The sequence below is a fragment of the Cyphomyrmex costatus genome, unplaced genomic scaffold, assembly GCF_001594065.2.
Source record: "Cyphomyrmex costatus isolate MS0001 unplaced genomic scaffold, Ccosl1.0 scaffold14, whole genome shotgun sequence".
NCBI lineage: Eukaryota > Metazoa > Arthropoda > Insecta > Hymenoptera > Formicidae > Cyphomyrmex > Cyphomyrmex costatus.
This window is the reverse complement of record NW_017275390.1, coordinates 2,390,094-2,414,441: the sequence shown is the minus strand read 5'-3', so window position 1 is coordinate 2,414,441 and position 24,348 is coordinate 2,390,094.

The window sequence follows — 24,348 nt, the reverse complement described above, 5'->3', positions numbered from 1 at the left end:
TTAAATTAATGTAATAATTTTTATATTAAATAAACATATGTTTTTTTAGTAAATAATCTATTTATTTAGAATTATTCAAACAAGTATTTAGTAAAATTCAGTATTTTCTTCCAATGTAATATTCTTACTTACCACCCCGCACAGCATTTACCAATTTAAAGTTATTAATAGCTAAAACGTAACTGGCCTTGAAATCTCGTTTATCGGCCCTCATAAATCGCCACTGCTTTATCATTCTATTACGAGCTCATAAAGCAGCGTTCGCTGTTGCGAGAATTAATTCTGTTGCTTAATCTTTATGCTTTCTACGTCGCGACCAAAAGTTGATAACAGTGAATCCGCTCCTCAAATTATCGGTTCGAAATGTCTTCGGCGCACGTAGATGACGACGGCGAACCACCTTTGTCAGATCGGCACGTGCGGGCTGGCAAACGCTGGCAAAGCAAATTGCCGGGGGTTTGTGGCACCCTGAACTCGACCGCGCAAACTGTTCCGCAAACCAAAGGATACTTCCGGCGCGTACGAGAAAGCAACGTCTTGGCGAGCGCATACAGTCGAGCAGTGCGCTGCTTTCAAGACATGGTCGTCGAAATTCAAGAGAGCAGCGTCTGCCACGACTTGCGGAAGTAAATAGCTAAAAGACAACTGTAATCACGATCTTTAAGTCTTTTATTTCAGTCGTCGATTGCAATCATTTCAATAAAGTTCCTTTTTATTCAGTTCTTCTTTCTGAATACATCGGTGTGAAGTCAACCTTTTACTTTATTTCAGGAAACCGCGGAATCACGATGTCGTACAGCGGCCTTCTTAAAAGATTCGATTTATCGTTTCCGACCGTTGCACTGTGCCTTAGATATGTACAGTTGCAAGTATAGCTGGGGTCACATGCTTCTGCCGGACGTGTGAATTTATAACGCCTTCGACGCGTTTGCGAACCGTCTGATTCGACATTGAGAAACGAGGATAGGGGATGGGGAGTTTCCCCACCGACGTTTATTTTTTTTCTCTTTTTTTTTTACGCCACTGCCGTTCTCTCCGTTTCGCGTGAACGTTCGTCAAGAAATCCCCCGGAAGCGGATTTATGGACTCGTAAATCGCTCTCGATCTTTCATGGATTAACGTTCGATCTCGCGTTCGTAAGCGTGTACGGACGGTGAAATTTTTCTTCTACCAAGTGGAAGACTTGTTGAAAGTACCACAGTTATCGTCCCTATTATATGAGATAAGAATAAATTTTTTTTATTGTCTGATTTAACGATCTGTGAGAAACGATCAGTGACGAACCTTCGTAACGGAATTGTTCGAATTGAAAATGTCCGGCGATTGCAAATCGAACTGTCTGTCGTAGAGGGTTCTATACGCTGCCACAGCGGCGTAACATTTATCGAAAAACGATCTGCTCGTTAATTAACAACTGCAGAAGTAACGGGGACAGTGAAGTTGCGAAATATGCGGCAGTACTATCTGCCCATTAACTCGCTTACTTTCCAAGCGATAGAGAAACGAAATTCGTAACTTTTGCAGCACATATTTCCCAGAACATATCGAGACCAGAAGATTTTCACAGCTCGGGATTTATATGAGGAAATTGATTTTTCTGAAAAATAATTTGTTACGTACGCAGGAAAACTTTCAAATTGTTCTTCAAAGTGCAGAAACCGATTTAACGATAAATCAAGCAACAAAACAAAACACCTACAGAAGTTTGCCCAAATGTTTTCTCGCCATCGAAAATGACGTATACTTTCAACAAATTAATGTAAGACGATAACAATATCTAAAGTAATAATTATTATCTTAAATTATAAATGACATTCATAAAAACAAAATGTTAATATACCTATAATAAGCTGTATAATTAACATGTATAATTAAACTTTTTTCATTTTATATTTAAAAAAAAATTGATAAATTGAAATATTATGAAAGGTTTTAACGTTTTAGTAATAAAAAAATCAAGATTTTCCAGAATACGACTGTCATATTTATAATATACAATTTTTTTGCTGCTAACGTATTAATGCAATGCAAATGCTTTAATTAAATAATTGAGCCATTCGCGGTTTTCATATTGTAAAATCTGTGCGCGTTATTACCGAATCAAGCGACACGAATTTCATTAACGCTACACGATGTCCATTCGTTCACGTCACACATAAACGTGATTGTAATTATCCGAACTCTATCCGTTACGTGAATTGCGCGAAAAAAGTTACATACGCCCGCATATTATCGACATGCTTCCGTTCGTTTTCGCATCGTGTATACACCGGCGACCATTATCGTAATATATTTACGTAACTATTATATAATATATCATGTATTTATATAATTTTACGTTTCAGTCGGACCGTGATGTTAAATTTGGAATTTATCACCGCAGCCTCGATACTCGAGACGCGCGCTTGCTGGATCTTTGTAACAGGGGCCTAAGGTTACACGTGCGACGAACGTCTGCAACATTCAAGCCACGGAGTATGTAGAGTACCTACAGGTATTTGCTGGCGGTCCTCTCTGAACACCGGTTCACCTTGGACGTGTCTCAGGCTCAGGCGCGCCTCGTGTAAGCCTCGTAGGAGCGTCAGCTTGGTCTTAGGACATAAGGACTATAATTCGATCAGAATGCCAAGGCACGCTGAGTAACGGTAGCTGATCTTGGAAGAAGAGATATTTCAACAAAATAGTTCGATGCGATATTTAATAACAGAATATTATGTCTCACACAATAGATGCTACTAAATAATAACACGTTTCCCGTGGCATCGAATTGGAGTAACTTCAAAGCCACCCGTATAATTTTTCACTCGACGGATATTACATTCATATACATGTAATAGTTAATGTATTGACATACTAATAGGATAATGCAATGCAATTATTTTTCTTCTTTATCAATATTCCGCTGACATTATCAAAGCTTATGATAAGAGATTTGTTTTCTATAACTAAACTAGTTTAAGTATACACTTGTGTGTAACTTAAAGTGATAGACGGTAAGAGATAGACGGGCGAGGTAAAAGTGACCTGACATACTATATATTATATGTATTTATGTTCGGACATTCACACAAAATGTTGTTTACATTATTATTAATCTGATATGTTTTATAAATATAATGTTAGATACAATTTAAATTGTAATCTTTAGGGAAGATTTCGATTGCCTACATGCATGACTGCACACATTGCTCACTGATTGACTAATTTAAAAATAGTATAACCTCATTGGTAAAGCACTGAAAAGTTAGTAGACACCGGCCAATGTGAGTGGTGTGTGCAATCGGAAATGTAGATAAAACGGGATCCTCCTAATTTTTAAATATATATACAATTAAATTATAATATTATGATAAAAAGGCATTTGAAATTAATAATAATAAATTTTGTGTAAACCTGGTGTCTAGGACGTTTACCTTATACGTTTAAAAAAAAGTTCCAATGCAATCTAATGCAGAAATAAAACACAGTCCTACAAGGATTAAGAAATTTATAACGAAATGTATGTATTTCTCAAAGTTCCACAATCTTCTACGGTTCTACGACCTTCTATTGAACGGCCTGTATATCGAATAATAGGAATCCATAACAAACAATTGAATGAGCGCGGGAATGATAGGCGGTCGAATGTGCGGCATGCGGGCGGGACGTGTCGGGCATCGCCAAACTTTGGAGACCGCTGTCAGAGGCATCGGGGCGCGCATTTCCGTGAGTTGACCGACAAGAGTTATCGCCGCAGAGTGATGAGAATCCAATATACGGCATTGCCGGCGATAAGCCGTACGCTTTCACCAGCTGGGCAAAAAAAAAAAGAACAATGGGAAGCGCGCTATGGTAGTAGTACGATAAAAGCGCGCCGCGATGACGCCACAACGAGTGACGCGACCTGTGGAGTTTCTCTCCCTCGTCCGATCCAACCACAACCGGCAAACGTCGTCCCCTGACTTTTCAGCCGAGCGGGACGACACAGACGAGGTTGCACGATCCACCCCAGGGAATCCGCCGACGTCGTACAAGCACGATGTCGATGTCCTCCTGCGACTTTGCTGGCGCGCAAAGCCCGGGTATTGTCTTGGAAATTCGCCGCCTTCGTCCGCCGCGGTCGCGTCGTCGAGAAGGAAAGGCTCGACTTATCTGCGAATGGTTATCTTTCGCTACAAACGAGCAACGAACCGACACTACCGCGTGAAGTTCTATCTCCCTGTAGTGTATTTTCGATATATCATGTTAGGGTGAATGATGTAACAAAAATGTATATCAATATCAATAAAATTCAGTCGAAATATAAAATAAAAATTGTATTAAGTGATACATCGGAAAAAATTGATTGAATTAATCTGAAATAGTATAGAGTGAGTGCAATAAGTATTCGTACAAATATCTTAAAAAAATATTTTTTTTAAACAAACATCAATTAATAGTTTATTAATAAAGAATAAAATATGCTATATATCTCTTAAAATTATTTTACCTAAACAGATGTATAAAAATTAAAACACTTCACATTAAAAATAAAAAGATATGAGAAATTATATTATTTGGAGGCACAAAAACGGTATTCGCACAATAGAGTAATTTAGCTTTTAAAATCAGAAATACGTAAAGCTCTTTTAGTTAAAGTAGAATAAATCATTGTATAAAATTTTATTGATTAACATTTATTTCCTACAAATAAGCCTTTATTATAAAAACTTCCTGTGTGCGAATACTTTCTATACTCATAGTATAATAACCTTTGTTGACAATCCATAATTTTGGGTAAAATAACCAAACAAATTTGGTTACCTATATTCTAATTACTGTATCACATTGAAAAAAAATTCTAAATTTTACTTAATTATATTTATTTGAACAATACTCTCTAAACATTTACTAAATATAAATACATATTTATTTGATACACCAGCCTTTTTGATTTAATAATTATTTTTATTTGCAGAGTAAATATTTATTTACTGTATAAGTAAATGTTTGATTAGAACACTATTCAAATAAATATTTATTACAATTTAATACATTTTTCTCAGACACATACATTCTGAAAATAACGAAACTTTTGATTGAAGTACAATACCAATCTGTTATTGATACATTTTATTAATAATATAATAATCAAATTTCAATTATAATTATATGGATACTTAAAACTTTCACAGTGTAGCCAATTTTCACAAAAATGTATTTCTTTGACGGGTGTCACACTTAAATCTAGTTACACATCAAAATATTTGATTATAATAATCACAGAAACTTTATCTACCTCCACCAAAATTTGGTTAATCAAACATATTGTTAACTCAACCATGATTGTTTTTTCGCGTGTAGCAACGTTTGAATTTCGAGACACCTTTTATCTTTCATCATGCTAATGCTTTCTGGTAACAACTTGTAACAATACTAAAGTTAGTTTGGTTTAACTTATCCCTGGATGTCATCGACAAGACAAGCTTAGGTTTAGGTTGTTCCCTAACTTCAACCATTGTGTCCACTACGAGCGTTGTCGCAAAAGTGTAAGCTAAACTGATCGATACAGTACCGGCGTCAGTTGTCAACCGACGATTCCTGCGATTTTTGAAAACCGGTTTTGAATGCAGCGCATCCGATGACGCGTTTTGCGACAACAGTCAACAGCGCAAATTCTTGCTATTCTTACCCCTCGAAGCTACGTGGCAACTTTTCGAATTTCTTCCACGGCGGTTTCGTGTTCCACGTGCACATAATGTTTCGCCCGGACTCCGCATTGTAAGTTACTGCAGTTTCGAAGTTCGGAGTCGGGGATAAATCTTGCGCAATCGCAAAGTTATATAAAGGCATACGATCTACAATAACGTCATCGAGCCAACAGAGAAGTCAGAGTTGAAAATCGCTAACGCCCTCTTAATCATAATAATTATAATCCATGTATCTCTCGTATTTCTCCCGACGGTTTCGTAAGATACAAATAGAAATTAATGACTAGTGGTTAACAGCCAAGATAGTGATAAAAAGCAAGCATTAGGAGAAAGTAAAGAAGCAATTTATGTGCTTTTAATTCGTAGGTCAGACGAGCAGACGCGAAAGTATATACCATCGATTTGGCAGCGATTTGACAGCCAACTCAATCAAGTCGAGAAGAATACAATGCGATGCAGGGACTTTAGATCGTAGAACGATAGCCCGGTGAAATTTCACATCGGCAATGATTCTCCGACTGGTGGGAGGTCACGACCGCGCCTTGAGGAAGCGAGCTGATCGTTCGGGAAAGTGAACAAACCACGTTCCATCCCTACCACCATGGCGGAACCAAGGTTCTCCCTTTGCTCTCTTCCCATCGGCGTATTCCTACCATCTCGCAATTCTCTCCAGTCCCTCTACAGCCTCCTCCAGTCCCTCTTCAGTCGCGTTGTCTCTCACCTTTCTCTCTACCTGTTTCTCTCCCTTCTAAAAACGTTTCGCCTTCTGACTATACAATTGGTACACATCTTTGCTTACTACGGTGTATTCCAAGCCACATCTTTCACCTAGGATCTTTCGTCTTTGTCTGTATCGTTGTCTCTTGAGCCAACATGTGTCAGTACCATTGGAGAACGATCTGACTATGAATCCGAAGGATGGTTCGAGAGGGACTGGTATACTGAGCTCCGTAGAACCGGTAGCCATAGTATGAGTAATCCCGACTGCGTCCTATGTTTACTAACACGGACGAGTTGAAGGAACCGTGAATGGAGCAATGCTTCAAGGGCCCTTCAGATCCGATGCATACGTTTACTTTAATCTATGATCTCATTTTTCATCGCGCCTTTCACATTAAAATTCTAACAAATCGATTTTAATGGCTGAAGCTATAAGAGAAAATTTTATATAACTATAGTTGAAAATTGTACTCCCCTCCTGTGTATATGTCTGGATAAATTGCTTCTTGAAAACTACTTGCTTAAATTATAATCGTCATTAAATGATGACGTTTGAATGTGCACATTCTATCTTTGTTATATGTTTAATCTTAGACACAACTTAATCATCATACCGCCAAACGTTTCATTTGACTATGGAATTATTATTGAACGCCTCAGTTATCTCGTGTTAGCACAGCACAATGAATTCGAGATTAGTCGAGAAATACTGGCTCCGCCTCGAAGTCGAGGCTCATATCCAAGTCTGATGTTGGATCTAGTGGAAGATGAGAAAGAGAGAGAGAAGCAAAAGAGGCAAGGTAGAAGCGAAGACAGCTCGTTTCGTCAGTTCCTCGTACAGTCAGAACAAACTTTAATCCGTTGATCTCAAGATTAACGAATATATCGTGAGAGAATACTTGACGAATTTATCATGAATAAAAATAATAAACATGAAATGTACAACACACAACAAAAATACATTCTTATCACACATATTCATTATTAAATTAATAATCTAATTATGAATATTAAGATAACTCAGTAACGTATTCCAGAATGAAATTAGAAAAATTTCACTCGATATCACGCATAAAACGAAGAGAGGAAATCACTTGCTGGTAAATTGCAACGGGTTTTCAGTTTCTCGTCTCGTAATATCGAAAGAAATTGTCGCGGAAATAAATTACTCCGCTTGTTAATTCTATAGTGGATATGCCATTTGTATTCCTTGCCATAATTGTACTCAGCGGGACGACGAAATGTTCGGGTCGCCGGTTGATATCAGTTCTTCTGCACTCTCGTGTGGACGGCACGAACTCACTTTAATCCGTTGATCTCGAGATTAACGGATACCCCGAGGGTCGTCGGTAAATTCCTCTATCAGGGGCGAGAAGGAGCGAGGAATGCAATACCGCAAAGACTGCAATGTCGGTTGGTGGGCTAAAGTCACCGCGCTAAAGCGGCAAAATGTCGATGAATAATATCGATCGAGGGCACGGTCGACTGATGACTTCATTTATAAAAAAATGCGATTTACTTGGAATAACTAAGCTTCTGCATAAGAACATATAGCGAATCAATTGGCTCTCTTGTCTTTAATTTTGGACCGTCAAACGTCGATCGTTACTTCCAGTCTATAATTTGAGGTGGATCGTGATAACCGTTTTAATACATGAACGAAACTTGATTCTCTCTCAGAAATCTTAAAAGTGAGACGCTATATATGCAGCCTTTATGCACTCAGAGGTCAACTACGTGAAAGGAAACTCGCGCGTAATTATCACTTGTCAGATGTATCGCAGGCATTTGTTATCTTGAAAAATTGCACGCGAAATAAAAGATTTATGAAATGTCGATTAAACATGTATTCTGCATGCAAAGACACAATCTAATTTGACACAACGAGATACTCGCCAGCAAGAGGAAAATCGCTTTTCTGAGCGTTGAATGTAAATAATACGCTCGTGAAATGCTACGAAGTCGTGGATTTATGATTTCTGAGGGGAGACAGGCGGCTTAGACAGTGACGATATGTATTATACATCCGCTGTATGCGGGATCTACCGCACGGTAAGGTAAAGAAAAGGTGCCACCATCCCTTCTTGCACGGTAAGATAATTTTCACACAGAATCGATCCAGATAAAACCACACCCCTTATGTGTCAAAATATGTCCCGACTATACCCAGAATTGCCTCGAAAGAAGCGTGTAAAATGGAGGGTAAAAGAGGGTTTCCTGAAAGAAGTCCGAGTTTTGAAGCGAGAAGGCAGGATTTTTGGGATCGATTGGGACCGATTTTCCCACGGGTGTAACGCATGCAGGCTGACATCCATTTGCCGATCGAACTTTGGCAGGTTCCATTAGCAGTGGCCAGTGATAAATAGATAAACATATCAACGGTCGGGTGTCCCACCTCACGGTAAATTTGCTTGGCAGTTAAGTCCATTATAGTAAATCAATTACAGTATATTTCCATAGGAAACGTGCATCACGATTAACTTCACTGCGCGCAGTTTCGCTGGACGGATGGATTTATATATAGAACTGAACAGGAAAGCGACTTCGCGCCGTCACTACAAATTCGATCTATCGCCATAAAATAAGCGACGACATTCTTTTTCACATCGTTGCATTGTGAATTTAACGGTCTAAAAAAGTCGTCGCCACCTTTTCATCTTTTCCACTCGTTTATTTAACTCAACGTTTAATATCAGAGATACGCTGAAAACGTGTCTGTGAATATCACAGCGCTGCTTAAAACTTCAACAACCTCACGAATGACGGCGAGAATAGAGGTAACGCGGCAACGCATCGTATTGTAGACGTAAAACGCTTCCATTGAGTTACTGTGGGAACAGGATCGATTATGTCACTTCGTGAGTTCGTGAGTATCCTATGAATGAACGTAAGAGCCTGCTATAATTTATGGCCCGTTTGATAGCGAAGAAATGCATTCCGCCGTCACTGCCAGCGAACAGCCTCCTGACACACATACTAATACGGTACACATATGGAAAAGATAATTTCTTTCCTCTTACTCCTATCTTAATTACATTGTTCGAGAATCTATTCACTATGTAATTATATGGTTTTAAAATTGGAAGGACAAACTTAAAAGGTCCAAGATATACTTAAAAAAGTTGTATTAAACTTTAACAAATATTTGTTTAAATAGTAAATTAACATTTACTTACAGTATATATAAATAAATATTTACTAAATAAAAAATTGATAGTTAAATCAAATTTTTTTATGGCTTGTACTAAATAAATATATGTTATGTTTACATTTAGTAAATATTCAGAAATATCAAAACATTTATTAAAATTTAATACATTTTTCTGTCAATGTACGTATTAATTTACTTTGGAACTGTGTTAAGTAAATTCTATAGTACCTATAGAAAGATCTTTAACGCATGGTTGCCAATAATAAATAAATTTTACATCGCAACACTTCCTTTGACGCGATTGCGACGCTTCCTATATATGCACTACTCAAAAAAATTAAAACATCACTTGTTCCATCCTGCAAAAATAGGCAAATTTCAAGATAGAATAACTTTGTCAAAAATCATCGTATCGAAATTTTTTAAAAAGGATTTTAAAGCTTGAAATCTCTACTTTTCAGACCTGTACTTAAAAAAAAAACCGTATTACTGATGTTTCGTAAAGTTACACAAACATAAATGAAGATGCATCAGATCTCAACATTTTTTACGAAATTTGCGAAGTTCCATGGCACGAACTAAAAATTGTACACAAATGCGGTTTACAGCTTTCGAAAGAATGAATCTTTATTTTCAATTTGCTTTTCTATCGATCTCAGTATGATTTTTTTTCACCGAATTATTCAACGTTGAAGTAAAAAGTTCATTTTTACTTCAACTAAGGTGAAAAAAAATCGTATAAAGGTTAATATAAATATTTACATATTTTCAATATTCTGTATTGTATATTTAATATACAAACCAAAATTGAAATGATAGCGGAGCTATCGACGAATCCAGTATTAATAATTTTGGAGCATATACAAGTGTGCGCAAAATGTATTTTCCAATAGAACGAAAAGACGCCCCGAATTGGCAAGTGGTAGAACAAGTTTCGTGATGATAACGAAAAGATCTATCCTCACGAAAACGCTGGATGCTGCAAACTTTGGTTGAACGTCGGAATTCTGTCTCCGCAAATTGCATCCTATTCGGGGATATTTGAAATTCGCGGAAACTTTTACTCCCGGTGTAGTTTCCACCCTGGTGTCGTGCGGGAGTTCAATCAAATCAAACCTCTCAAATCGAACTGATCTATATCACGAATCTTTCTTAGTCTTTTTCGAAGTGTCCTGCTTTAGTATTTGGCTACAGGGTTCCCTCCTCATCTTATCTTTCTTACTGCAGCTCCGCAACCTTCCTTTACCAACGCTTGACACGCCCTAACTCAATCCCGACTACTTATTACGTCGTGCTTCTTTCTTCTCCGTCTATTCTTTGACTTCGGAGCGAAGCAAGCGGGTGGATTCACGGGCGTATAATCACGCGCGAAAGAGAGAGGATGATTCGGCCCCGAACGGCTGAATTCCGTGAAATTACTGAAAATCGAGGTCTGTTCACCCCGAGTGAATGGGTGCAATCGCGGAAAAATGTCTAGTCACGTTTACGCGCGCACGTAACGAAGCGACAACGGAGAGTAAGGAGGACTGGTCGCCTCTTACGTAGGAAGGTGCTGCGCCTAGGTCGCGAGGAAAGAGATCAAATTATCTGACAAAAAAAGAAGCACTTGCCGTCGCAACTAGCGTGATTGCATTGATGCTCTGTGGAGGCTATACGATGCGATCGCTTCAAGATCGTTCGTAATCAACGAATCGAAGCCGATGTAATTGCGAGGGGTCCGATTGAGTGAGAGCGTAAAATAGCGAGATTAATCAGGCACAAGCGTTTTAGCGAGCACCAGCGCGGATATTGAATTCCCGTGTACTTCCTCATTTTTCCCCCTTGAATTAACGGAATCTCTGATAGCGCGAGACGCGATCTGCGTACGTTGTTGATAGCTAAATGCATTCCTCTTGCGTGAGGTTCATTAAGTCTGAATATCGTACCAATCCCCGAAGATAAACGCTTCCGCGTTATCCTTTACATCCTTTTACAATTGATCAGGATGCAGGAAACAGCATATTTCAAACGTTATGGAAATATCATTGATCGTAAAAAATTTTGAATTATTTTCTTCGTTGATTATTAAAAAAATTATAACTTTATCATCCTCGACTGACGAAAATAAATCTAGCCAACATTCACGTTTCAATGAAACCGCAATCATAGTTTGAGTGTCCTACCTAATTATTTCTCTCGACAGTTCAATAAACTTTAATTTCAGATCGGTACTTGACTAAATTTTAAATACTTTAGTCAAAAAAGACTGTTCTTTTCGTGCGTATATCTGAAACAGGTGTGAGCAATAATACACGCACCTGCGCATTATTGAAAATTCAAATTATACAGAATTGTGTAACAGCCGATAGTTGACTATGAGTCTCAAAGCTGGTTTAATTGCGAGTGGCTAATTGAATCGTTAACGTAATCAAACAATTAACGGACGATCTTTTTCAGGCGCCATCGGCGGAAAGCCGTAAAAGCACGAACACGGGAAATTCTCCTCGGGTTTCAAAACGCATGCATATTCACGAAACATTGCGCGATAACGTTACACCATGCATTAACGGGGATCGTTAATTCCATATTTACTAATTACGTCAGTAGATCGGCGCAGCGACAATTTATATCACCTACAATTAACCGTGAATTATTCGGCCGCGGGTATAATCGGCTTTAGGCCGCGCTAAAATCGGCTATTACCGCGGAATGTTGCACGCCAGCGAAGTGACTAATTACTCACGCAGGAGAGCACACGCGGAAGGAGCTTAAATTCGATGCCATCCAAGTTTGATCGGCGGTATCTCGCGGTATATATACGTCGCGAACAAATCGTTGATATTTAATCGATATTATTATTGTTACCGCTAACGAAAACTCATTTGCTTTTCTGAAGAGCATTAACAGAAATTATCGTGTTATCGCGCCTTTTTTACGGTTTGCTGAACGGTAATCATAAAATCGTAAGTAAAATCGAAAATATTATTCCGAGTAAACTGTAAAAACGAGCGTCGTGTGTACAAGTGACGTGTCCCGTTCATGAACGATTCGTTGACTGCGCCGCTCGAGATTCCTGTCAAGAGAGACGACATTTGAGCACCGATCGGTTGTTCGCGCGCCGTTTAATGCAGGTGCACTGGGACCTGTCCGCGTCCGCGGTGACGAATTGCGCCACTAAAGCTGACTATACCTGCACGATTCCACGCCATTTGCAGGCAGTAAGGGTACCATTGCAGCAGTCAGCGGCAATGCACGAACCCAGCACGAAGTTAGGCTAACAGACCGTATGAGACGTAGAACCGGCTGCCGAAGTGGTCGCGTGAACGAGCAAGGGGAAGAGAGGGCGACGAAATAACAGAATGGGAGGATGAGGGCGACGGACGGGAGAGAAACGAGCGAGAGGAGAACAGGGCAAGTTGGGAGCAAGAAAGGAGGATGGATAGGCAAGATTCGGAAGATTTCTGTTATTTGACGTAATGATCCTTGCGGAATGTGGCGAGCGCTACCACAAGGGGATATTTCTCTTCGCCAGAATTCTGTTACCTGCCCTCCACCAACGTGGGTTCTCCGGACGTATATTTTCTTCATTAGTCTCAGACAAGTCAACATACGGCTCTGGAATGCATCTTCTACTAGTGATTTCAATCGCTGATGGTAGATCAAATGATATATGGACGTTGGAATAATAAAGTCTTAACTAGCTAGATTAAGAAACTTTTTTATTCACGTCGGCTTTAAAAGAATCTTACGTCGAGGATGAATACCGATGCTCTAGGAATATTATTGTCCGATAGAACCGTAAAGTTGGAGAGAAAAGTGGTAGGGAATGCAAAAATTATGACACTTTAGAAGTTATTTTTCTTGAGATTCGAGAACTTAGTGGCCATTCTGCGCACACGATACGTTACCGCGATAACGTTTCGCGGCGAAAACTCCCAACTTCCATACAGTACAGACTGTGCGTTTCGCAATCCCGAAGTCACGCTAAAGTACAGGATGTTTGAGAAATTCAGAGCAAATGGAAATTTCTCGCTCAGCGCAAAACGCGGGGGGCGGCATCTGAAATACAATTCCCTCCGCGGACAGAGTAATCGGTTCGCAGATCTCATTACGTAAAACGTATCGTGATGTTAACAAATTTACGCGGATCTTTTTGTAACGTTCGCCCGTAACATTGGCCCGAGAGATTTCCAAATGGCGCGCGCGAATTTTCTAAAAGCAAGAGGACGCACCGTCGTCGCTACGTACACTCTCCGCTCGATAAAAATACCTCACGTAACCAAATTACCCACCATCCAACCTACCGTCGTTTCCCGATAAACGTCGAGGAACCCCAACCGGAAATCTACCGCAGGCAAGAGAAATAGCGAAGGAAAATGAAGACGAGAGCGAAAGAGAGATAAAAAGATATGACGCTATAGAATTCTTCTCAATCGAGAAAAGTGCCTTTTGCGAGGATTTGTAAAGAGTTAGGATAGCTTTTTACATTCAAAGGGAGAAAGGCGGGTAATATCGATATTCTCAGACAGTTGAAATAATAACGAATAATTCTAAAGAACGGGAGGAATGTCCATTGATATAAGAAAGAATCCTATGAGAAGTAAGATTATTTCCGCGGGTCTGATGTACCTAACTGTACAGATAATATCCGTTACGTCGTGAGACGTGAACAGAGCGAAAGTGTCGATGGAAATTTCAAGTTTATCACTGGGGTTGGCGAGAATTCACAGAGTGCGAATTAATTCGTCAAAGTAATTTCACCTGGTAGATGCGCCCAAACGATAACCACGGCAGACCGACAATGCCGGGTGTCGGCGCACTCCGGAAAGATCCTCTGGGAATCATCTTTGCAGCACAAAGCGCCATTATCATATACGTGTTCATGCGCGGCGGTGAAATTTCCTGGATCGCAACGCGCGATGCAACGCGAGGAAACATCGCGCGCGTGACGGCCTTGAGCGCGCCAAGCGAGGCAGATGTCATCTCCCGTGTGTCGACGCTCGGATGAATTTAACTGCGTTCCGCGATCGTGCGAAGGAATTTCACCGAATCAAAATGCATGCGGAAAAAGTGACGCTCGAATTTATATTCACGATTCTCTAAATTGTTAGTCCGCACTTTGACTTTATCCATATTACAATTTTTTTATAAAATTAAAAACTTTTCACGTAAAAACGTCATCCCCAGAAATTATACACGTGGACATCGTGCATTTCTCGGAAAGATCTTTTAAGAGATGAACTCTTCAAAAGATGAAAATTCGCATGCCCGACAACAGAAGGTTGTCTGAAAGGAGTAACGTTGCTGCACAAAGCTAGTTTTATAAAAATCGGAATTTTCGTGTTCGAAGAATTTCGCAACAAATATCTTCTTACGAACATACGTTCTGACACATGCTTGCTTATTTCACGGGACACAAAGGTGTACCCTTCTACAATAAAATCGGATTAGACTAGAATCCGGAAAGGATTCCTCCATTATCTCCCGTTATTGCCAGCCATGCGTGGCTCGACTTGGCGCACCACACTACTGGGTGTCAGGAAAGTTTCGTCGAGAGCGAACGGCGAGGTATAGGCAAGTAAGATATGAGAAGGTTAAGACCCGTCGTGCCTCACGAACCTGGCCCAATCACGCAAAGTGCCCTGCTTCCGTATCCCCCACCGTTCGATCAGCATCACTGTACGTACGTCTTAGCTTACGAGAGAACGCTACACACACTACTGCGGACACCATCATTCGCATATACGCGAACATTTACAAATATGTGCACACAGGGAGTTCGGGCAGGCAGGCCGAGCAGGTATCTCGCTGCAAGCCTCCATTATCGAACGAGAGGCAGCTCTCGAAACGAGCGAGCGAGCGAGAGAAGATGACGGCGAAGGCCGAAAACCTCTCTGTATGGCGGTACTACACCGGCCCTTCGGCGAAGAATCAATGCGACCACCCCTCGCAACCCGCCAAAAAATCTTGCCTTCCTCTTTCTGCGCTACTGACCCCCGGCGCCTCTTTTACTCCTTGCCGTTCCTCGAAGATACCCCAGCAGACCATGCGAACATCGAGCGAACGTGCACGATGTGAAAAAGAGCTTGAAAAACCGCGCGGTTTACGTACCAACGAATTTCCATTCTGATTCCGTGAATCCAATTTACATCGTGGATCGTTCAAGTAGAAACAACCGACGAGACAACAAAGCACCGAGCCAGATATCGATCCTGCCGACGCAACGTCGTGGTCGATCGTCGTCTACGGGGAAAAAGACACGGAAGAGAGATCGCGCGCGAGTTACGCGCTACGCGATTCCGCGTTAACTTTGATCAAAACTCGTACTTCCTACTTTACGAGTACAATTCGAAACCGGTTACTGCATGATTTGCAAATTCTATCAATGCCCTTACGACGGTTATCTTAACGGTAAAAGATAAGGCACTGTAACTATAAAGACACACGATGACTAAAAGATGACGAAAGAATAAGTTCATAATTATCAATAGACAATTAGCTCATAATTTTCACTCTTATTCTTATATCGTCTGAGGCCTAGATTTCTCGTTCACAGCGAACTGTGAACGTAACACTGCATATAATGAACGAGAGAAGAAAGCAGATTGGATAGCAAATTGAGTTATTATCTGACCGACTACAATTAAAGTTTACACATAAATCACAGCCAGTAGTGCGAGCCATTTTACTTAAAACGATCCATCTGCGTGTAAAAAAATGATTCGTGTCGTCGATTTATTTCTCTACTGGGGATCACGCCAATCTGAATCGCAGTGCATGCGGGAAATATAGGTACATAGTACGGGGAAACTTGCGAATTTACAACATTGATATGGCAATTCTTTCCGCGGCGCCAACCGCAGTAGCATATTTTACTGGAGCAGTCTAAAACGATGCGCTCATATATCCGAATACTTTCCGCAACATATTTTTCCCTACATCGGCTAAATCTGTCCAAGCTGTGACAAGCTGATCTTTTCAGTCCCAATCCCTAATAAACTCCTCCACTCCAGAAAAGCGTCAGGGAAGCGTTGGTTGAAACTAAAATCCGAATTTTTTTATCGCTCTTTTTCAAGCTCAAGCAGTAAATAAAAGAGTGTATATGAAACACACAAATCCATAAAATAAATCTTTAAACGTAAAAAATTGTGATATATGCGCCATATAAGTGACGTATTTCAAAAATCTCATAACTAAATCCTATATGAATGCTTCGTATACCGTGCGAAGGATCTATTCGTAATAATAAAAATTAAAACAGTTTTAACGAAAGCCCATAGAACTGTAGTTTATTTATACACATAAAGAGTGAGAATGTTTAAATAATATGTATATAGTCTAAAAAATGCAAAACAAATCCCCACTCTTTTTTGGACTATTACAGTTAAATGTAAAAACGGTTTTTTTTTTCATGTTATATTTTACAATCTTTTCATTCTTATTTTTTTTACAAAAAACACATTATCCTATTATCCTTTGCAAAGAAGTTGTGCATTTGGAAGCTTGGAAACTGTGCGCTTCTCGTATTTAATATTCTTTCGTACAGTGATTTATTTATTTGAAACTCTATAGTTGGTTTGTGCCATATTTTCTCAAATCTCCATCGATTGTGCCTGGCGGTTCCAAATTTTCAAGCCGAAGCCACTGTGTTCATGATAATAACAGAAAAGCTCACTAGACGGGATGAACATCGGGAATAATCATACGTACAGGAGTGGTTTATACCGACGACAAACTACGCTCGGTGAAAATCGGCATAAAACGATTCCAACAGAACTACCGCGACGCGTACAAACCCGACAATGTATCGGTCGCGAGTAAACCTGGTGGCAGGAATCCGAAATCAGGCAGAACGCACGATCGAAATCTACGTGACTGCAATGTGCAAGATCGAGTCAGGTCCTGTGTTACCCGTGACACAATTGAACTGTATGAAAAGTGCCGCAAGGGATCCACCAAACGCAAGCCGTGCATTTTCTGTAAACAGTGGCGTTTTGCGCGCAACGTCAAAAAAAAAGTTATGAGAAAAGTAAAAGCTAGGGATATGTGTAATAATGTATATACGATTAATGCATACAATCGCATTTCAAAAAATGTACATGCAATACACACATATCCATGACTTAATCATAACCATCATCTTAATTGGGATCGTTTAAATCTCTTTACGCAAAGATACACGAGTAAACATCGCTAATTTGTCGTATGAATGTGTCAGAAAAAACAGAAAATTAATTTAACAAGCATGTCTTTTTCAGATAAAACTAACGTAGGAGTGCACAAAGTCGACGTGAAATAGCGACGGAACGAGCTATAAACGGCCGCATGTTATTCTCCGCATGGTCGAACGTATGCAAAGTGCCAGAGCCGAGGCTTCCAAAGGCAAGCCACGAATTTCGGTAGCTGATCTCCGGTAGAATAGTACGAAGAGAAGCGGAAAGAGAAAAGCAAGATACATGCACAAGTTTCGTACCTGGTGCAGGTATCTTTGCCGTTTCCACACGTTGCATGTTTTCGAGAAATGATATGTAAATAACCGAGAAACAGAAGATACAGAAACCTCGTTTGCATCTATATTGATAATCCGTATTTACATTTCTGATTTGAATAACTGAATAATTATATCCGTGCTACTAACAATAATAAATGTTCGATTCGTTCCAAATACTTTTGTTTCCGATAATCATACGTGGAAAGAACGATTTTGCTTGAAATATATAAAAATTTAACCAGATAAAAAGATTTGAAAATAATTCTATTGGATCATCAAAATATTTGTATAGAAAATTAAAACACGATGCAGCAAAAAATTTTCATATTCTAGCAATTAACTTGAGCGTCCTATATAATTAGAGAGTTTGACGAGATCCAACAAAATTTATTTTCAGATCTATTTAGATTTTTTTTTAGACATTTCAACAAACTTCTCTCCATATAATGATAAGAATACAAGAGTGGTAAGATCAAAGATTCTTATTATTCCTTATTATTATTCCTGTCGAAACGAATAATTAAAAAACGTAATCAATATCAAATTTTAATTTCGCTGGTAAAGAACTGAACGAGAGGATAGAAAAAATTCCAAGGTATGCAGAATATGCAAAACTTGGTAATCGCCGTATCATTCATGGAATTCAAAGAAAAAGCATTTTCGATCCGATAGAAAGAAGGCAAGACCGCTTAGAGGAGACTTTCAGCCTTTATTTATTGGTTCGTTGACCGAGACAAACGTTGATCATGCCGGAAGTCCTGTTATGGGTCCACGGATCTCTCAGCCGGGGCGGATGTCGTAAGATGTTAAATGACGCTGAAAATACCGGGAGCATCTCTTGGCTACTTCAAAGACGGTTACTCAAGGAGGAAGTAAATCTTAGTGAGGCGAATACACGGAGACATCACGGCTCTCCTGCTCACTGACGCAATCCGCTTCTACCTTTCTGACGTAGGACGAGCCATCAATAAACATTTCCCATTGATATGCAAATCTCAATGAGAGCACCTTCTCTCAAGAGCCAAGTAACGACCCCTAAAACCAATCCCTTTTCACTCTCCGTCCCTGCTGGTCGGTCAGACCGACTCATAACCGACATGCCTGGCTTGATATTCACTTGGGCTCAGTTTATGATCCGTCATGAATTAGAAATTTATCGGAAAGCACAAATTCGGGCGTGATATTAGATGGCATCTCATATCGATAAATTATACTCTTGGATATTTAACTAGATATAATAATAATATCCGTAAATTCCACGTTTCTTCCTTACTTGGTGAAATTTGAAATCTCTCCTGGATCTTCCATCATGAATGGATAAAGTAGCATAATAGCAGTATTATATCGATAACGATAACAATAAACTTTCGCTACTCCCTTTCATTCATATCAACTTCAATTAAGATATATCTGCTTGAATACGAAAAACAGTAGCACAAATAATCACAGCAATTAACGAGTATGGCGAGACTGAGTAATCAAGATAGTTTCAATACGTCGGTAGTAGATAGGCACCAACAGAATTCTGAGATAAATAGAGACGATATAGACGGCAAGTTCAGTGTGCAAAGATTAAGGACAGACACTCGCGGCATTCTATTAAGTTCCATTCCAAGTGCTCCAACTGTTCGCCTCTATATGTGTTCTCTGGTAGTCGGCCGACGCAGAAGCTTTCTTAAACTTAGATTACTATGTACTTCGGCGTGAAGTTCATAAACCTTAGCGCCTGTAATCTGACAGTTCTTGACGGCAGTCGCAACTGTATTCTAGAATTGGAGACTCCGACGCCAGCAATCAGCGTGACAAAGTTGAAAAGGATCATCCTCGAGAAATATATTATCGGTCTTGTAATCAACCAGTCGACAAGTTACCGTGACTTTTTACATTTTCTTCTCTCGCCGTGAGTAAAATTGTAACTTCAGTCTTCTTCGTAGAGCTAAACGAGAAAGCAGTGCCGATACAAGATTTTTCACGAAGCGACGACGATTATGTGAAACATATTTAGCGCAAAATTAAAATCTTGCTAAAACGATATTGTGTGTCAATCAAAATCGATTTCGTGTCAAGTAAAGGTTGATTCGCGCCAAAAATAACTTGGATGAAATGAACGAGCCCATCATTTTTCATGCCTCTGTGCAAACATCAGGTCACCGTACGAAATCACTGTAGCGTGACATCGTCGCCGGGCATTCCCGGGCAAACCGGAAGCCGCTCCCGGAAATACGCGTCAAGGACGCTCTTATCGTGCATCCCGGTGCCGGCATTAAGCGTTAAGTCGAGGCAGATGCGTGAAGTATAAGGGATGGGAAACGCAAGTCGTAGGGAAACCGAGGTTCTCACCTCTCGGCACCTTCCTCACCTGTCGTGCATGACTTTCTAACGAATATGCACCTTCCGCCAATTTTCGTCCGTTTTCTCGTCGAGGTGAAGCACAAACGTCGCGAGTAGTCGAGCACAATGAGAACCCGGGAACTCGGCACTCCGGCCACAAATACGCTGAATATGCATGAACCCCTACACCCTGTTCGCCCTCTGTTCCCGCTACCGGTACGTACGTACTCGAATTAGATTTCGCGTAGGTTCTTCGAGTTTTGCTAGCAGCCACTTCTCGCAGATACTTCAGAATATCTCTCAAGTCATCTTATCTTGCGCCCCTCTTCCTTTCTCTTTCTCTCTTCACTCTCTTTCTCCCTTTCTCTTTCGAAGAGTACGGTTCGTCGAGTTTCGATGTTACCTTTTCTATACATTCAATCCTATGGGCAGACTATCGATCAATTACCAGGAAAATTGAGGTATGTATCGTGATTGGATAAAATCAACGATGCAAATAACGTTAGTTGTTTCGAAATAATTGTGCATCGTCAGCCGAGTCACTTAAAATCGCGACATATGAATACAAATACATGATTATTTTGAAAAAAAAAAAAAAAAAAGATACACTTTTCCATTTTACACAGACTTGTATAATTTTGCGTTTATTCCTGATTTTTGGGCTAGAATAATTTAAAACTTTTATTTCCCTTCTAGTGATGACATAATTTTTCATATAGTTTTATATTTCCCGGGAAGAGAGAATCTTTTTTATCCTTTTAAACTGCAAATATGAGAGAGTCATCGCAGAATTCACAAACGCGATTACTATTCTGAAACACACGTGAGAACGCTACGCCGAGCGCTCGCATAAGATACGATGTAATCTCCGTTTCCTCTTGTACAACAATGATATATTTTATCAAATAAACGCGCATTTCTTCCAAGAGCTCGATTTTAATGAAAATATTCAAGTATTAAAAATAATACACTAAACTATATATGTGTATATATATGTACGTAGGCGTGTTTGGTACATTATGCGATCTTAAAATAATTAAATACATTAAGAACAACAGATATATTTTGCGAAAAAATTACACACATGTTAAGTTGAATAAATACACATCGTTTATAAAAAACATAATATTCCTCGATAACAAGTCCGCTTTCATAAATAGTATTTATAAATGTTATAGCTGTATAATAAATGGACCCTGTTTAAATCACAGCAGATTATTTTATTCGCATTAATAGATTTACAAAATCCAATTCCCGATATGTCCATTCAGTTATAATTATAGTATCAAATCCTATGCGATAATCTTGTCAACGACTATATGCACTAGTAAAGTAATTTCACCAAACAAATTTGTATATAACAGAATAATACATCCTGTTTCGAAACAATCTAAAGTTGGGCAAAAAAAAAGAAATTTCGCCAACAATAGCGAAAGAAGGAAGATGAGAAATGCACGAATACGATGAATAATTGTAGATATTTAACCTTAATTGCCCGGTATTCATTCCAAAATTTCCTTAACAGATATTCGCGGATCCAGTGTACTTCAAATTAATATATACCTTTGCTTAAAGTGACTGAACGACTTTTTTTGAAGATCAAAATCTGACGAATAAACGTATGTAATTTAAAATTAAACAAATTTATAAAAAACATTTGTTATAAACAATTTTTCCCAAAGTAGCTGAAGTGTCCGGGTGGATTAAACTCAAGAACATTCATTAAGAGTTAATCAGAAAATCTTTTACAGAAAATAATGTTGAGATTAAAAATAAGAAACGACCAGCTTATTAATTAAAATAAGAAATATAATCCTTAAAATATAAATATATTAACAGTTAATTACTTTAATTGTGTTACAGCTATCACGGTGACAATATGTAATCGGTAAAACATTTGTTATACATACATATATATGTATGTAAAATGCATATATTTTTCAGGCTTAAAAATGACCATTCAGCTGGTCCTTTCTTGCTTCTCCGGCATCCTCATCCAGCATCCGTCAGACTACCTTTTTTCATGTCGGAAAACCCGAAAAAATATTTTTTATATGACCTATCCTTTACACTTTACACGGACGCAAACGAGCCGTTATATAACCGGATTTATATACGTGGCAGAACCGAAATGATATACGGTCGCATGGGCAGGAAAGATTTCCGCCCTCTCGCGTTTGAATCCCTTCTTGCTCTGACATGCGGCAAAAAAATGTCCGACCCGTTGCATTGCTATTTCGTGCGTTACGTCACACGTTGATTTCACTCTCTGCTAATGGGATCAACATAGGTTGCAAGATAAGAGATAAAAGTTGCGATAACTCCTCGGCCGGAAAAGCTGAACGGCGAGCGCTAAGATTCTATAATTTGTTCTACGCGAAAAGAGAACGGTTTTACTAAAATATTTTAAAATTTATCTAGGTACAGATCTGAAAGCACCTTTGTTGGACGATCAAAATAATTATGTAGAATGCAACTTTTGCAGCTTCGCTGCAATCATGTCATAACGCTTGAATTTTCCTACATATTATTTCGATAGCCCAACAAAATTATTTTCTGATGTGTACCTGTCTAAATTTATAAATATTTTAAATATTTCAACGAAATCGTTCTTTTAGTATAGCAATAAAAATCACGTAAATACGAATGGTGAATCGCAATAAATGAAGATATTTTATTTAATCCTGATATTAACTCAATTGATTGTAATAAACTTAATTTCTAATCTGCATGAATTGCACACATTGGAATGCACGATAAAATCCTCGTAGCATAACGTTTAAAATTCCAAACTGGAATGTCGCCGCTACTTTTGTACAACAATGTAGTATGAATCTTTGTGGGCGGAACAGTAATACAAGTCAAAGATACAAAAGAATTTGCACAGAGTTACCCGATATTTGTAATCCCCTACGATCTGATTTCGCGAATGCTCTTCGGAAAATCTGAGCCTTTTACTAAAGTCTATTTCCTGCATGGTCTACAGATCGAGCGTCTATTGGCCTTATACATAAGCTACATATCGTAAAGCCCCTACATAAACGTAAATATTTACATAGAAAGAGGGGCTCTGGCGGAAGTATATGTATATACCTGGGGCAAGATTTTCGTCCGTCCTATGGCGCGAATTCGCCGTAACGCCACTTCGCTATAGAAACGAGACTTTATTTTTAACCCGGAAGTATACTATACACCTAATTTTTTTTTACATAAACGATCACCTGAGGTATCTTTTCATCCCAATTAAAATCATTATTATTAACAATTATATGTATTATATATTATTAACTGTTTTCCAAATTATTAACATTTGAGAACATTATGGATATGGGTTTCACAATTTTCTAAAAAAAGAAATAAAAAATATTTTGTATTTGTGTTGGAAACTCAAGTCTTTCGTAAAATTTTGTGTTGGATTTTTAACATATTTGGGTGTTAATTTAACATAATGTGATTATATTATTTCAATAATTTGTGTTCAATTAATATTTAACATTTTTTAATATTAAAATAACAATTTATGAGTGAGTATTAATTCAAATAACATAAAAGTAATATATTTTAAAACGTAAATTTTTCAAGATAATTACGTGTTAATTTTAAATATCATAAATATTAATTTTACTAAAAGAATAAATTTCCACAATTTGCTTACAAATTGTAGCGGTATTACTTTTTTGTGTTAATTTTGTAAAATATTTGTGTTACTCTCTAACACAATCATCTTGTTGTTAAATTAATACAAAAATTTCAGATCATTTGAAAAACACGTGAAATGTGTTAAATTTAACACAAATTTTCCTGTATAAAAGCTAAACAAATATTAAACTATCATTATTGAAAAATGTATGTGTCAAATATGACAAATTTCACATGTAATTTAAATGTTTGTATTTATTTAACATGAGATGAATACGTTAGAGAACAATAAGATATTGTAATCCATTTTTTAGTATTTTATAAAAAGCATATTTCTTTAGTATAATTAACATTTATAATATGTTAAA